This window comes from Bos taurus, chromosome 21 (genome assembly GCF_002263795.3).
Source record: "Bos taurus isolate L1 Dominette 01449 registration number 42190680 breed Hereford chromosome 21, ARS-UCD2.0, whole genome shotgun sequence".
NCBI lineage: Eukaryota > Metazoa > Chordata > Mammalia > Artiodactyla > Bovidae > Bos > Bos taurus.
The window spans coordinates 25,436,002-25,448,504 of NC_037348.1; the positions used below are offsets into that span (position 1 = coordinate 25,436,002).

At 47.7% G+C, this 12,503-nt stretch overlaps 1 long non-coding RNA gene and 1 other non-coding gene across 4 annotated transcripts; both read left to right on the forward strand.

Moving 5' to 3' along the window:
* Window positions 1-1,978: 1,978 nt before the first annotated feature.
* Window positions 1,979-10,096, forward strand: LOC112443131 (uncharacterized). Of its 3 annotated transcripts, none has more exons than XR_009492125.1 (5): window positions 1,979-2,079; window positions 2,222-2,483; window positions 3,042-3,250; window positions 9,109-9,191; window positions 9,502-10,096. It is a non-coding gene; the product is annotated as an uncharacterized lncRNA (long non-coding RNA). The 3 variants fall into 3 exon arrangements; XR_003031398.2 differs by having other exon boundaries at window positions 1,991-2,079; window positions 2,222-2,298; XR_003031399.2 differs by lacking the exon at window positions 2,222-2,483 and having other exon boundaries at window positions 1,995-2,079.
* MIR184 (microRNA mir-184) lies at window positions 2,413-2,495 on the forward strand. Its single transcript, NR_031179.1, has one exon. It is a non-coding gene; the product is annotated as a microRNA mir-184 (primary transcript).
* Window positions 10,097-12,503: the final 2,407 nt, after the last annotated feature.

A 12,503-nucleotide genomic window follows, 5' to 3' on the forward strand; every position in this document is an offset into this window, starting at 1 on the left:
AGGAAGGGCTGAGCGCACCCCAGGTACGCTGTTCAGGGTTGTTGAGGATGAAATAAAATACTATATGAAGATGAGCTGAGCCCAGCAGCACCTGCATACTGCAGATGTTATCCAAATATAAGCATCATTCTTTGCATGATTTAGTTATTTAAAGAATGTGTTAAGTTTAAAATTAAAGGGCACCATCTTGACCGCCACTGCATTAATGCAAACTCTGACTGCTTCTCAGCCACATGAAGCAGCGCTGCCTGGTTGGCTCCTCTGCAGTTCTTCTCTTTCCAAATCTTTTGCCCTTATTTCCTTGAATCAGGTGTGTCTGTCCTCAGAACTCCAGAACTAGCTGGCCAGGGAGAACCCAAACTAATAAACCTGACATTGCGGGTGTTGTGGTTGACCCTGATCTTACACCTCTAGCCTCATTTTACACCATCACTTCACAGTGGTTTCTAAAGCCCTTCTCTATAGTACACAGTTGGAACCAAAGCTCACCCACAGGTCTTGACTGGCCTGACCCTGGAGAAAATATTCAAGTGGCTCAAGCAATGCATCTTTTGGACATCAGTTGGAATAGCTGCCACCTGGTGGGCATCTCCTGTGTCAAGGTCACTGTCAGTGCTCCTGTTATCTTGTTAATGCTGTCAACTGCACTGCTGTTGACATCTCTGTGCTTAGAGCTTTTTATAGCTCACCTCACTTCACCTTTACTACAGCCCTGGGAGGTAGGATTGTCAGATTGTCACAGCCATCTTGCAGATGTGGACAGTGACGCTCTGAGAGGCTGAGTGACTTACACAGAGCCAGTAACTGATAAAATCAGGATTTAAATCCAGGCCACTTAACTACAAAGGCCATGCTCTTAACCTTGTATTGCATGTCTGTTATAATCCTCAGAACAACCCTTTGAGGTAGCTATTAGATTCCCCACTTTGCAAAAGAAGAAGCTAAAATTTAGAGAGTTTAAAAGACCTGCTGAAACCTATGTAATCAGGAATCACCTGACCTGGGTGTTGAACCTAGGTTTAAGCATAAGCATTTTCCATCCCTTTTCTTATTTAATTCTCACAGCAGCCCTGGGAGTTGTACCATCTGCTATCTGCTTTTCAATTGTGGTGCTGGAGAAGACTCCTGAGAGTCCCTTGGACAGCAAGGAGATCAAACCAGTCAATCCTAAAGGAAATCAACCCTGAATATTCATTGGACAGACTGATGCTGAAGCTGAAGCTCCAATACTTTGGCCACTTGATGAGAAGAGCTGACTCATTGGAAAAGACCCTGATTCTGGGAAAGATTGAGGGCAAGAGGACACGGGGGTGACAGAAGATGAGATGGTTGATGGCATCACCAACTCGATGGACATGAGTTTGAGCAAGCTTCAGGAGTTGGTGATGGACAGGGAAGACTGGCATGCTGTAGTTCATGGTATCAAAAAGAGTTGGACTTGACTTAGCAACTGAACAACAATAATAACAACAAATCTGTTTTATAGATCAGGTTCCAAGGCTCAGAGATTCAGCCATTTGCTCAAGATCACAGAACCAGGAAGTGAGTGGCAGGCTGATGGGAGGTGAGACCCACACTGATGAACTTTGCCCAGTACGATGCTTCCTATGATATACTGCTCTGGAGAAACCCATTCCTGACAGTTGGCTGTCATTCCCCATTTCATCCTGACCTAGAGAGACATTTTAACGTCTCCACAATTGAAGCCATGTCAGTAGTGTTGGTTTTCAAAGACTGTGTGTATAGATCAGTGTGGATGGCCAACTGTCCAGAGGGAAGACCCTGACATGATAGCACAGTGAGCTAGGATGCAGGGGAACTCATTTTTCGCACCGGACTCCACCCCAGCCCAATCCCACCAGGGCCACACGGCACAGTGGATATACACATCCAGCTCGAGCAGATCTGCAGCTGATGGGTCCTGGCCTGGGGCCAGCACCTCTGGAGGACCAATCCCTGCAGGAGGAGGAGACTCGGGGTAGGGACTTTATGAATGGCATGTGGGTGTGGACTTAGCCACAGAACCCGGGAGGAGGAGAACGCACGGATGTCCTGCCTCAGAACTGTGGGATCTGTTGGGTAAAGACTTTGCTAACTTTGGTTTATTTATTCATTTTGAGATTTAAATTCATTTTAACATTTAATTAATTTTTTTTAAATGCAAAGAATCCACGACTTTCTATAGTGATCCAGGGCTGTATATCTCAATTTGTGTATGCAGAAAGGGAGAAGGCTTGCCAGATGTCAGAAGGAGAGACTTGGAGAGAAGCTGGAGCAGAGCATGAGGGCAGGGAGAAGGTTTGGGGGCCCAGGGGGGCGTCCCAGAGAAGGTCATGTGGACGTTTTGACCTGAAAATCAAATGTCAGTTTTCCTCTTGTCCCTCAAATCTTCATCAAAAAGATCGTCGCTGGCCAGTCACATCCCCTTATCACTTTTCCAGCCAGCTTTGTGACTCTAACTGTTGGACGGAGAACTGATAAGGGTAGGTGATTGACGCTCACAGCTTCTGGAAGCCCTGAGGGTCACCTGTGTTTGTGTGTGTCTGGGGGGAAACCCGGTGCTCCTGCTTGGATGCCTGAGGATGGCAGGAGAACTGAGAAGGAGGATCATGTGGGCTTGGCGGGGGAGGGCAAAGGGGAGCCCTGGGCTGTGCTCCCTGCTGAGGACACTGGAGCAGCCCTGGGGTTTTGTGCTCAGGGAGGTCTTCCCTTGGCTTATTCAAAATGTACTTCCTGTGACTGTGTTGAGAGTTTTCCCCATGAGAACAGCGGATGAGTGTTTGGGGCGCTTCTTCCCAAAGTTTCTTCATAATAGTTGGGAGGCAATAAAGAGGTTGAAAGGCTTCAGAATTTTAGGCAATCTTAAAACAACAAAACAAAACAGGAGCAGGAATTTCCATCTGATAGTGTGAAAGTCCCATCCCAGACATTTTTCTCAGCCAACGACAAATACTCAGTAAACTCAATTTATAAGGACCATATGTCAAGACAGGACATTTCATGGCAAAAATGTTTTTTTTTTTATTATGTTGTTGATTCAGAATGATCCTTTAAACTTTGCTGATACTAAAGCAAACAGTAAATTTCTGTTGAACTGGAAAATGATTTAATGCAGTGACACGCAAGCAAGTCTAACGACATCTACTTGAAGGACAAAATGCAGATTAATAGTCCCATAACTTCAAGCGCTCCTATTTCCTGGACTGTGAAAACAGAAGCACATGCATCGGATTGCATCTCAACGAAACAGGTACTCATTTTGGTTGCAGTTAAGTATTATGATTTTCCTTAAAGAGTAGATAGAGTTTTAAACTTAAATGGAGACATTACATTAAAGGGCTTCTCAAGTGGCTCAGTGGTAAAGAATTCACCTGCCAATGCAGGAGAGGTAGGTTCGATCCCTGGATAGGGAAGATCCCCCAGGGAAGATCCCTGGAAGGAGGAAATGGCAACCCACTCCAGTATTCTTGCCTGGAACATTCCATGGACTGAGGAGCCTGAAGCGCTACAGTCCATGAGGTCACAAAGAGTCAGGCAGCACGCATGCGTGCTACATTAAAACAGTGGTTTTCAAACTTAGCTGCATGTTGGAATCACCTGGGAATTTTGAATGATCCTAGCAAGCTACCAGTTACATCAGAATCCCCAGCACACAGTTTGGGCCTGAGTACATGGTGGACCACGGCCCTTAGTGTTCACGTGGGGGTCTCCCAGCTCTGTTGCAGTGATGTACAGTCTTGGATGCCAAACAATGAAGCCTGAGTCCCACCTCCAAAGATGCTGATGTACTCAGTCCAGGCATGGCATCGTGGCTGTGCCCAGGTGACCCCAATGCAGAGCTGTAACCTGGGCATCCGATAGCCTGTCTTCTAGCCCTTGAGTCCTCAACTCCTGTTATGACTAGCTTCATCTGTAACCTTTAGTATGTCTCAGTTTCCTCTTAAGCTCAATAGAACCTGGGTCAGTGTCGGAGTGAACGTCTCCTTCTGGCCCTTCCTGATTTAAGATGTGGCCAAGGCCCCCTCTACTTTCACTGAAGGTGACTCAGCACCTAGAGTTCCCTGTGTCCAGGAGGTCGTGGGGTGGATGGGCAGAAGTTGCTGAGAGGAGCACAGAGCACAGAGACTCAAAGACTTCCTTTGGACAGAAAGAGGCCAGTGAGGGGCTGGCCAGCCAGTGAAGGGGCCGTGTGCAGAAGGGGCTGAGACCCCCCCTGCTCCTGCTTGGCATGTGATGCCGGAAGCACCTGCTGGTCATCTGGAGAGACACCCTTGAGCGCAGAACGACAACATGAACTGAGCATTGAGCTTTGCTGTCGATTCTCCAAAGGTTTTGGGTTGTTTCCACAGTTCCTCATAATTGTCTGTCCTTGTGTAGTGTGAGAACTTTCGATTTTTTTTTTTTCTTTTTTGGACCTGGCTAAAGACATACATGTGGAAAGACAGAAAAATACCTCAGGTTTCTTAGCCTTTAGATGATAAGAATATTAATGATCAAAAGTATAGCTGCCATTTCTTTAGGGCTGACTGGGAACAGATCTGTGCAAAGCCCTTCACTTTCACATTTTGATTGCTTTTAAATTGACCTCTGAATTACATCACTGACTTATCACAGCCACAGTCTGAGTTAGGCACTACTGTTAGTGTTAACAGTTGGGAATACCGGGGTCCCCGGAGGCTAAGTACCACTGGGCAGGTCACACAGCAAGTGACAGCATCAGATTTAGGCTCCAGTACTGTCAGACCCTGAGGGCAGCCCGCACGTGCTGCCGGGAGTAGGCTTGGAAGTCCAGCAGTCAGACCTCAATTTACAGAAGCGGCAACAGGTGAGAGATCTTTTCCCTTATAGAATATCAGTTGATCCCTCCGAAGAGTCCTGAGAGGCAGGTTTTAGGGTCACACACAGTTTACAGACGAGGACACTGCTGTTCAAATAGATTACCTGCCTGAAGACACACAGTGCCATTAAGTGTAAGGGGTGGGGGCGAGTCCATCTCCTCCAGATCTGAAGCCCACTCGTCTTTTACCCCTTGTGCTACTGAACTGGTGGCCTTTTTGACCGTACTCCCCCTGAATCCCAGCATCAGGCTTGCATGAAACCCAGCATACGGCTGAGCTCGCAATAAATCTTTTGCTGAAGAAAAGCCTCCCAGACCTGCCATGCAGAGGCAACATCCACCCACACAGCCCCCACCCTCCCCTCAACGCAACCTTTAGCAATTCAAACTTGTGCATCACTTCCCTGAGCAGAGGAGCAGAGGGCCTTTGGTGGATGTGTCCCCACCTTTGGACGCACTCTCTTGAGCGTGTTCACCTTCTGCACCCAGATATTGAGTCAGGGACCACATGACACCTAGATCCTGGCAAGTACCAAAGACAGGCTCAGCCACAAGATGGTGGGTGGGGGGCTGGTTGGGGGAGGGGGATCCTCCCTGTGGTGATTTGGGAAATCTGTCCAGGGTCCAGAGTCCTGGGTCCTGGGTCCTGGGTCCTGGGTCCTGGCCAGCCTCAGTTTCCTCTTTTCAGATGCAGATGGATTTTCTGCCTGGGTGCCTCCCCCTAGGGCTCATCTCCTGGGGTCAGGGAGAGGGGAGGCCCTTTGCATTAAACTGTCTGCAGAGACCCGGTGGGGCGTAGGGCATGCAGCCCTCCTCCCTTCTCTGCTCCAGGCTGCTGCCTGATTGCCCATGAAAAGAAGGCTTACTTGTGGCTGGAAAGCCCTGAGGCAGCGGATTTTGGTGTGAGTAAGCGATTCCGGAGGCATTAAAGGGAATGCGGTCCTGTCTGGAGCCCACAAAGCCGCCAGGGTTAGATTCAAAAGGAGGAGGAAGCCTGGGCTTTCTCAGCGGCCAGGCATGCAGCCTCGAAATTAAATCCCTGCAAAGGAATGTCTTCATCTTTATGGATGCAGGAAGAGTCCAGTGCTTCATAAAAGGAACGAGGACAGCAAAGCCAGCTTCAGGAAATTCCCTTCATCCTGGATGCAGATCTAAACAGCTCAGATCCCGGCCCCTCCTGGCTGGAGCCCTCACCCCTGCCGCAACCTCTAGGTGAACTCGCATGATTTGAATTTGGGTGGAGGAGCCCCTCCCAGGTCTGTCATCATTGATATGTGGCTGGGAAAGAGTAGAGCAGGAAGCAACATCTATTTACCAGTCGCACATCGCTTGCATGTTATTTTGCTTAATTCAGTTTTTAAAGTCTTTACAGATGAGGAAACTAAAGCTTACGGAGGTCTCAGTTCCTGGCCCAGATCACACAGCTAGTGAGAGGCACAGCCAGCCCCCAGTTAAATATGAAGACCCTGCTAGGAAACCTCTTGCCTTACTACATCTCCTCTGTGCTTGCATGCTAAATCGCTTCAGTTTTGCTTCAGTTGTGTCTGACTCTTTGTGACCTCACGGACTATAGCCCTCCAGGCTCCTCTGTCCATGGGATTCTCCAGGCAAGAATATTGGAGTGGGTAGCCATTCCCTTCTCCAGAGGATCTTCCTGTCCTAGGGATTGAACCTGAGTCTCCTGCATTGCAGGAAGTTTCTTTACAGTCTGAGCCACTAGGGAAGCCCATGGTTAGAGGCTTTGGCGGGTGAGTTCTTTACCTCTAGCACCACCTACATCTCCTGCAACTAACCCTAACTCCCCTCTCGCCTGTATTATCAGGTGTTATCTGTCTGCCATAAATAGGAGAAAGTGAGCTTCTGTGGTCCGGGCCTCCAACTTACCTCCATGTAGACTTGAAAAAGTCACGACCTAAAAGTTGAGGGTTTCGTTTTATTCAGAGGAAATTTTTAGGACTTAAGCCCAGGAGGCATCATCTCAAGTAACCCTGAGAGAATTAAATGCTCCAAGGAGGTGAGGAAGGAGCCAGGTTATATAAAAGTTTTGCAACAAAGGGCAGGTGGTCTAAAGCCAAAAGATTATTGTTAACTAAAGAACACCAAATTTCCCAGGTTACAGAATTTAGTCTTCTCTATGTGTGGGGAGATGCAAGAGTCTGGGCTTGCTGAAATCATTCCTTTCATAGGCATCTCAGCTATCTGGGGCCGGTATCCTGTGCTTTAACATCCTGAGTTTCTTCGGGGCTCACTGTACAGAGTGGATGCAGTCTGATGGCTGCTAGACAGCAGATATTCTTCTTCTTCCTGCGTGTCCTCAGGGCTCACTGGCTCACTTTGGAGGGCTGCAATTGCTGATGACTGTGACATCCTTTGTTTACTGGTATGGCAGGAAATATTCTGTTTCTCCTCCATATATTTGGCTTTTAGTACAAAGCCAGCCACAGGGCAGGCTAACAGTTAATGTCACTGGATGGATTCCGTCCTCTTTCTGTGTCTCCACGAGTCAGGGATTCTGATGACCAGAAGAAGAATCACCATGACAGCAGCCAACATTTGTATCTCGCTTATCAGCATGTTGGCACCAGAGGCACATTTGATTCTTACAACAACACAAACGCCGCAATCATCATGTCCATTAAGTGGCCGGAAGACCAAGCTCGGGGAGATCACAGGGCCTGCTTTGGCTCCTCAGTGAAAAAGGCTGGAGCAAACTTGCCCCCCAACTCTTCCAATTCCAAACCCTACAGGACTACAGACAGTGCTTTATTTTATATCATGCTCAGTCGCTCAGTTGAGTCTGACTCTTTGCGACTCCATGGACCATAGCCTACCAGGCTCCTCTGTCCATGGGGTTCTCCAGGCAAGAATACTGGAGTGGGTAGCCTATCCCTTCTCCAGGGGATCTTCCTGACCCAGGGATCAAATCTGAGTCTCCTGCATTGGCAGGTGGATTCTTTACCACTGAGTCACCTAGGAAGCCCTTGTAAACAGAGTGGCAAACATTAACTTATTTAATCCTTAAAAATGACACAGTATGTACTCTTAGAATAGTCTCCATTTAACCTCTGAAGAGACTGAGGAGACAGAGAGATGTTTGGGAACGTGGCTTACACTGTACAGCTGGTAAGGGGCCGAACTGGGATGTTCCAGGCAGTCTGAGCTCTCACCACTTGGCTACACTGCCTCTCCCTCAAAGTGACTGTTCATAAGCCTCTTTTCTGTGCCAGGTACTGGGTCTCACTTCCTTTAATCCTTATGGCTGTGCCTGGAGCAACTCTAGGCATCCCCAGCTGAGACTCACAGTGATGTAGACAGTGAGTGAGGGAGAGGCTTTGGGACCAGGCCTATTTTATTCCAGAGCCTGGGATAAGCTGGCTTCTTGCTCATTTTGCTGTGATCCAGGAGGCTGTGTGCACAACCGCACCCTTGAATATGACTCAGATACTGTGGGGAAGATAGGGTTGGGGGCTGGAGTCTCTGTGAAGTTAAAGTTTCTAAATTAGTAGAATTAAAGTAGAATTAAAACAGACTGACTCCTGGGACTTCCCTGGGGGTCCAGTGGCTAAGACTTCACCTTCTAATGTGGGGGGCGTGGGTTCCGTTCCTGGTCAGACAGCTAAGATCCCACATGCCTCGCAGCCAAAAAACCAAAACATAAAACACAATCAATACTGTGAGCGCATGGTCAGTCGCTTCAGTCTTGTCCGACTCTTTGCGACCCCATGGATTGTGGCCCAATAAGCTCCCCTGTCCATGGAATTCTCCAGGCAAGAATACTGGAGTGGGTTGCCATGCCCTCCTCCAGGGACTCTTCCTCACCCAGGGATCGAACCTGGGTCTCCTGCATTGCAAGTGGATTCTTTACCCCTGAGCCCCTGGGGAAGCTCAAGCAATGCTGTAACAGATTCAATACAAACCTTTTAAAATGGTCCATATTTAAAAAACAAAAAGAAAAGATGTTAAAAAAAAAAAAGTAGAGCCCCTAATTTGGGGTCACAGCTTGGGGCTTTGGGAGTGGCTGGGGTCAATGGCTGCAGTCAGGGCTCTAGTGCCAGGAGGTTGGGAGCACTCCATTTGAGTGGGGGTGAAACTTAAGCGGAGGCACTATTTCCCTGAGCCCATAACCCTTAGGAGGAGGGCTGGCTCCACAGCCCTGCCCTAAGAACGGCCCCATGCTTCATTAAGCCCTCTGCTGCCCCAACTTGACATTCTTAAGTATTAACAAGGAGCCCTGCATTTTCATTTTTTTCTGGGCCCTGCAATTTACACAGCCAGTGTCTCCTCCAAGGAAAGCCTGTCACCGGCTCTGTCTTATGTTTGGGTTCCTGGCATCAAGCACACTTGTTGCACCCAGGTGAGCTGCACTTGATGGAGAAACCCGGAGGGTGGTGGGTGAGAGTGCTGCGGGGAGGTCTTGGAGCCCATGAGAGTGGAAGGTGGGGAAGGAACTGGGGCTTCAGCTCTAAGCCATCTCTGAGGCCCTGTAGCCAAGCCCTGCAGGGAACTGGTGGTGGAAAAGCCACATGGCACATGTGCAGGAAACAATATGAACAGGGACTTCCTCCAGCCAGAAGTTGGCTGCTTTCAAAATGCATCTTATTGCCACGACCTTGTCCCTGGATCTTTCCTCCTGTCACCTGAAGCTGCTTGCTTGCCATTCCCAGGACTCAGCTTCCCCATCTTTAACTGGCCCTGCAGACCTAGATGAAAATACTGCTGAGTGTTCACTGTTTATCAGTGGGGCAGAGCTGCCTAGGGATGAGCGCTAAGCCCAGTTCATAAAGGAAAGCGAAAACCATAATCTGATCACACATTCTACAACTGAGCACTGAGAAAAAGAACGGCACAAAGGAACCTACTTATGAAACAGAAAGAGATTCACAGACTTAGAAAATGAACTAATGGTTGTTGTGTGGAAGGGACAAATAGGGAGTTTGGGATGGACATGTACACATGGATACATGGATAACCAACAAGGACCTACTGTACAGCACAGGGAACTCTGCTCAATATTACGTGGTAGCCTGGATGGGAGGGGAGTTTGGGGGAGATTGAATACATGTACATGTATGGCTGAGTCCCTTCTCTGTTCACCTGAAACTATCACAACATTGTTAACTGGCTAGACCCCAGCACAAAATAAAAAGTTAAAAAAAAACAACAACAAACAGTCTTGCATTGATAAGAGAATGGGTTATTGTACAAATTGTATTTGTACAATATTTTCTGGAAGAAAATAAAGCCAGACAAACAACCTCATCCTTTGTGTAAGTAAGTTCTTTGCAGGCTAAAGATCTCAATGAGAAAAAGTATAAAAATATGAGAAGTAAAAAATGGAAGTTAAACAAAAATAAACTTGGGAGAGAGTTCGTTGGTTCTCTTAAGCATTTAGTAGGCATAAAGATGGAGAAGGCAGTGGCACCCCACTCCAGTACTCTTGCCTGGAAAATCCCATGGATGGAGGAGCCTGGTGGGCTGCAGTCCATGGGGTCGCTAAGAGTCGAACACGACTGAGCGACTTCACTTTCACTTTTCACTTTCATTCATTGGAGAAGGAAATGGCAACCCACTCCAGTGTTCTTGCCTGGAGAATCCCAGGGACGGAGGAGCCTGGTGGGCTGCCGTCTATGGGGTCGCACAGAGTCGGACACGACTTAAGTGACTTAGCAGCAGCCATAAAGTAAACATTGCCAGATTTAGTTCTAGTAAAATGTCAAACTAGGTATGGCCAGAGACAACCTAGAAAAGATGAAAGACAAATGATACACTGGTTCTACCAGTGCTGCCCATGGAACTTTCTCTGGGGATGGAAATATCCATTCTGCACTGTCCAATCCAGTAGTCACTCAGCACACACAGCAACTGGGCCCTTGAAATGAAGCTACTGCGATTGAGGAAATGAATTTAAACTTAAGTTAAATTAAAATTGGTCCCTTAAGGACTATCCTGGTGCTCCAGTGGTTGAAACTCCTGGCTTCCACTGCAGAGGGCATGGGTTCCACCCCTGGCCAGGGAATTAAGATCCCACATACCACATGCCGAGGCGCCACCCCCCCCCCAAAATTGGTTTAAATATATATAGCCACAGATGGTTGGTAACTGCCAGTGAAGGCCTGAGATCAAATGCCTAAAACTTTTTATGACAAATCCCTGAAAATCAACATCCTACAAAATAATAAGAAAAAGATAAATAATTCAGAAGGAGAAAAAAAAAAACAACAAAAACTAAAGGACATAGAGAAGACATTCCTGAAAGAAGAAATGTTAATGGAACATAGACATTTGTTCAAGTTCACTGGTCATCAGGGAAATGCAAATTGAGACACAATGAAATATCAACATGTATCCATCACAGCTGTTGCTGGCCAAAATCTTGGCTTTTTCTTTCCTCTGAAGTCAAATAAAAAAGACACAGACAGAGTTTGGGGGAAATAGAAAGGTGGCTTTCTCAGCCAGCAGAGAGTCGTGCATCCCTTCCTGTGAGGAGTCTTGTTGTTGTTCAGTTGCTAAGTAAAACATAAAATTTTGACTGCACACTAATTAGGAGGAATATGAAAGTAAATGGCTGAAGTCAGAAATGGCTCTCCCCAAAGTTGGAAGATCATCTTAAACCATCCACCCTTTAGAGGGAAGGAGTTCCACTAATTGACAGTATCTGGGCTGCCAGCAAATGCTAAGTTTACTGTGTCTTTGCCTCAAATATAACACTGGAAATTGAGCCATCTGGTTTTTATTAGCATCGCTGGTTTATTGTGCAACTGCACTCATCCGGGGATGCATGGGACACGAGTTGCTCTGTTCTTCAGGTAACTGCCCTGGCTGTGTCATGGTGAAGGCCTTTCCCTCTGGGTAGCAGCTCTACCAGTGAAGGCTCAGCCTACTTCCAGAAAGTTCTGTCACTTGCAATTAGGAAGAACCCAGTTCTGCTTGTTTTAAAATGTCCATCTCACCTCTATTTCAAGCTCTGCTCTTCTCTCCCAGAGCAGGTGAGACTGGGTTCGTGAAGGGTTTAGGATCAGGGCTGGAGGCTGGGTTGTGGGGAGGGGCAGGGTGTTATCTGCTCTCACTCATCATGTGGGCATGTCCCCTCAGACTGGATCAGGGAGGAGAGAGGGGAAGACAGGCTTTCTTCACATCCCCCGGCAGTTGCCCCTTTGCCTGGCTGGTACCGACAAACCACCAGCTACAAATAGGCAGGATCCATTTTCCATCCTCTTAGGGATCAGAGGGGAAGACCTTGGCCTGTCTTACTGCCTGTGGCCCCTGGACACCCTCTCTCTCCAGAGAGTGTCCCCCATCCCCCCAAGCCCAGGTCACACACATAGGGGAAGTCTGGAGACCAAGCAGGGGTCTAACCAGGGAAGCCTAGCCGAGCCTCTCATGTCAAGTTCAGGAGATGTTGTTTCTGACCCAGGGCTGGGAACCTCAACTGTTCTGACTCTCCAGAAGGCAAATCTTTCTAAACTAAGGCAGATTACTTTTGCTTATTCTTCTTGAATAAAGAAGGCTGAGAGCTGAAGAATTGATGCTTTTGAACTGTGGTGCTGGAGAAGACTCTTGAGAGTCCCTTGGACTGCAAGGAGATCAAACCAGTCCATCCTAAAGGAAATCAACCCTGAATATTCACTGGAAGGACTGATGCTGAAGCTCCAATACTTTGGCCACC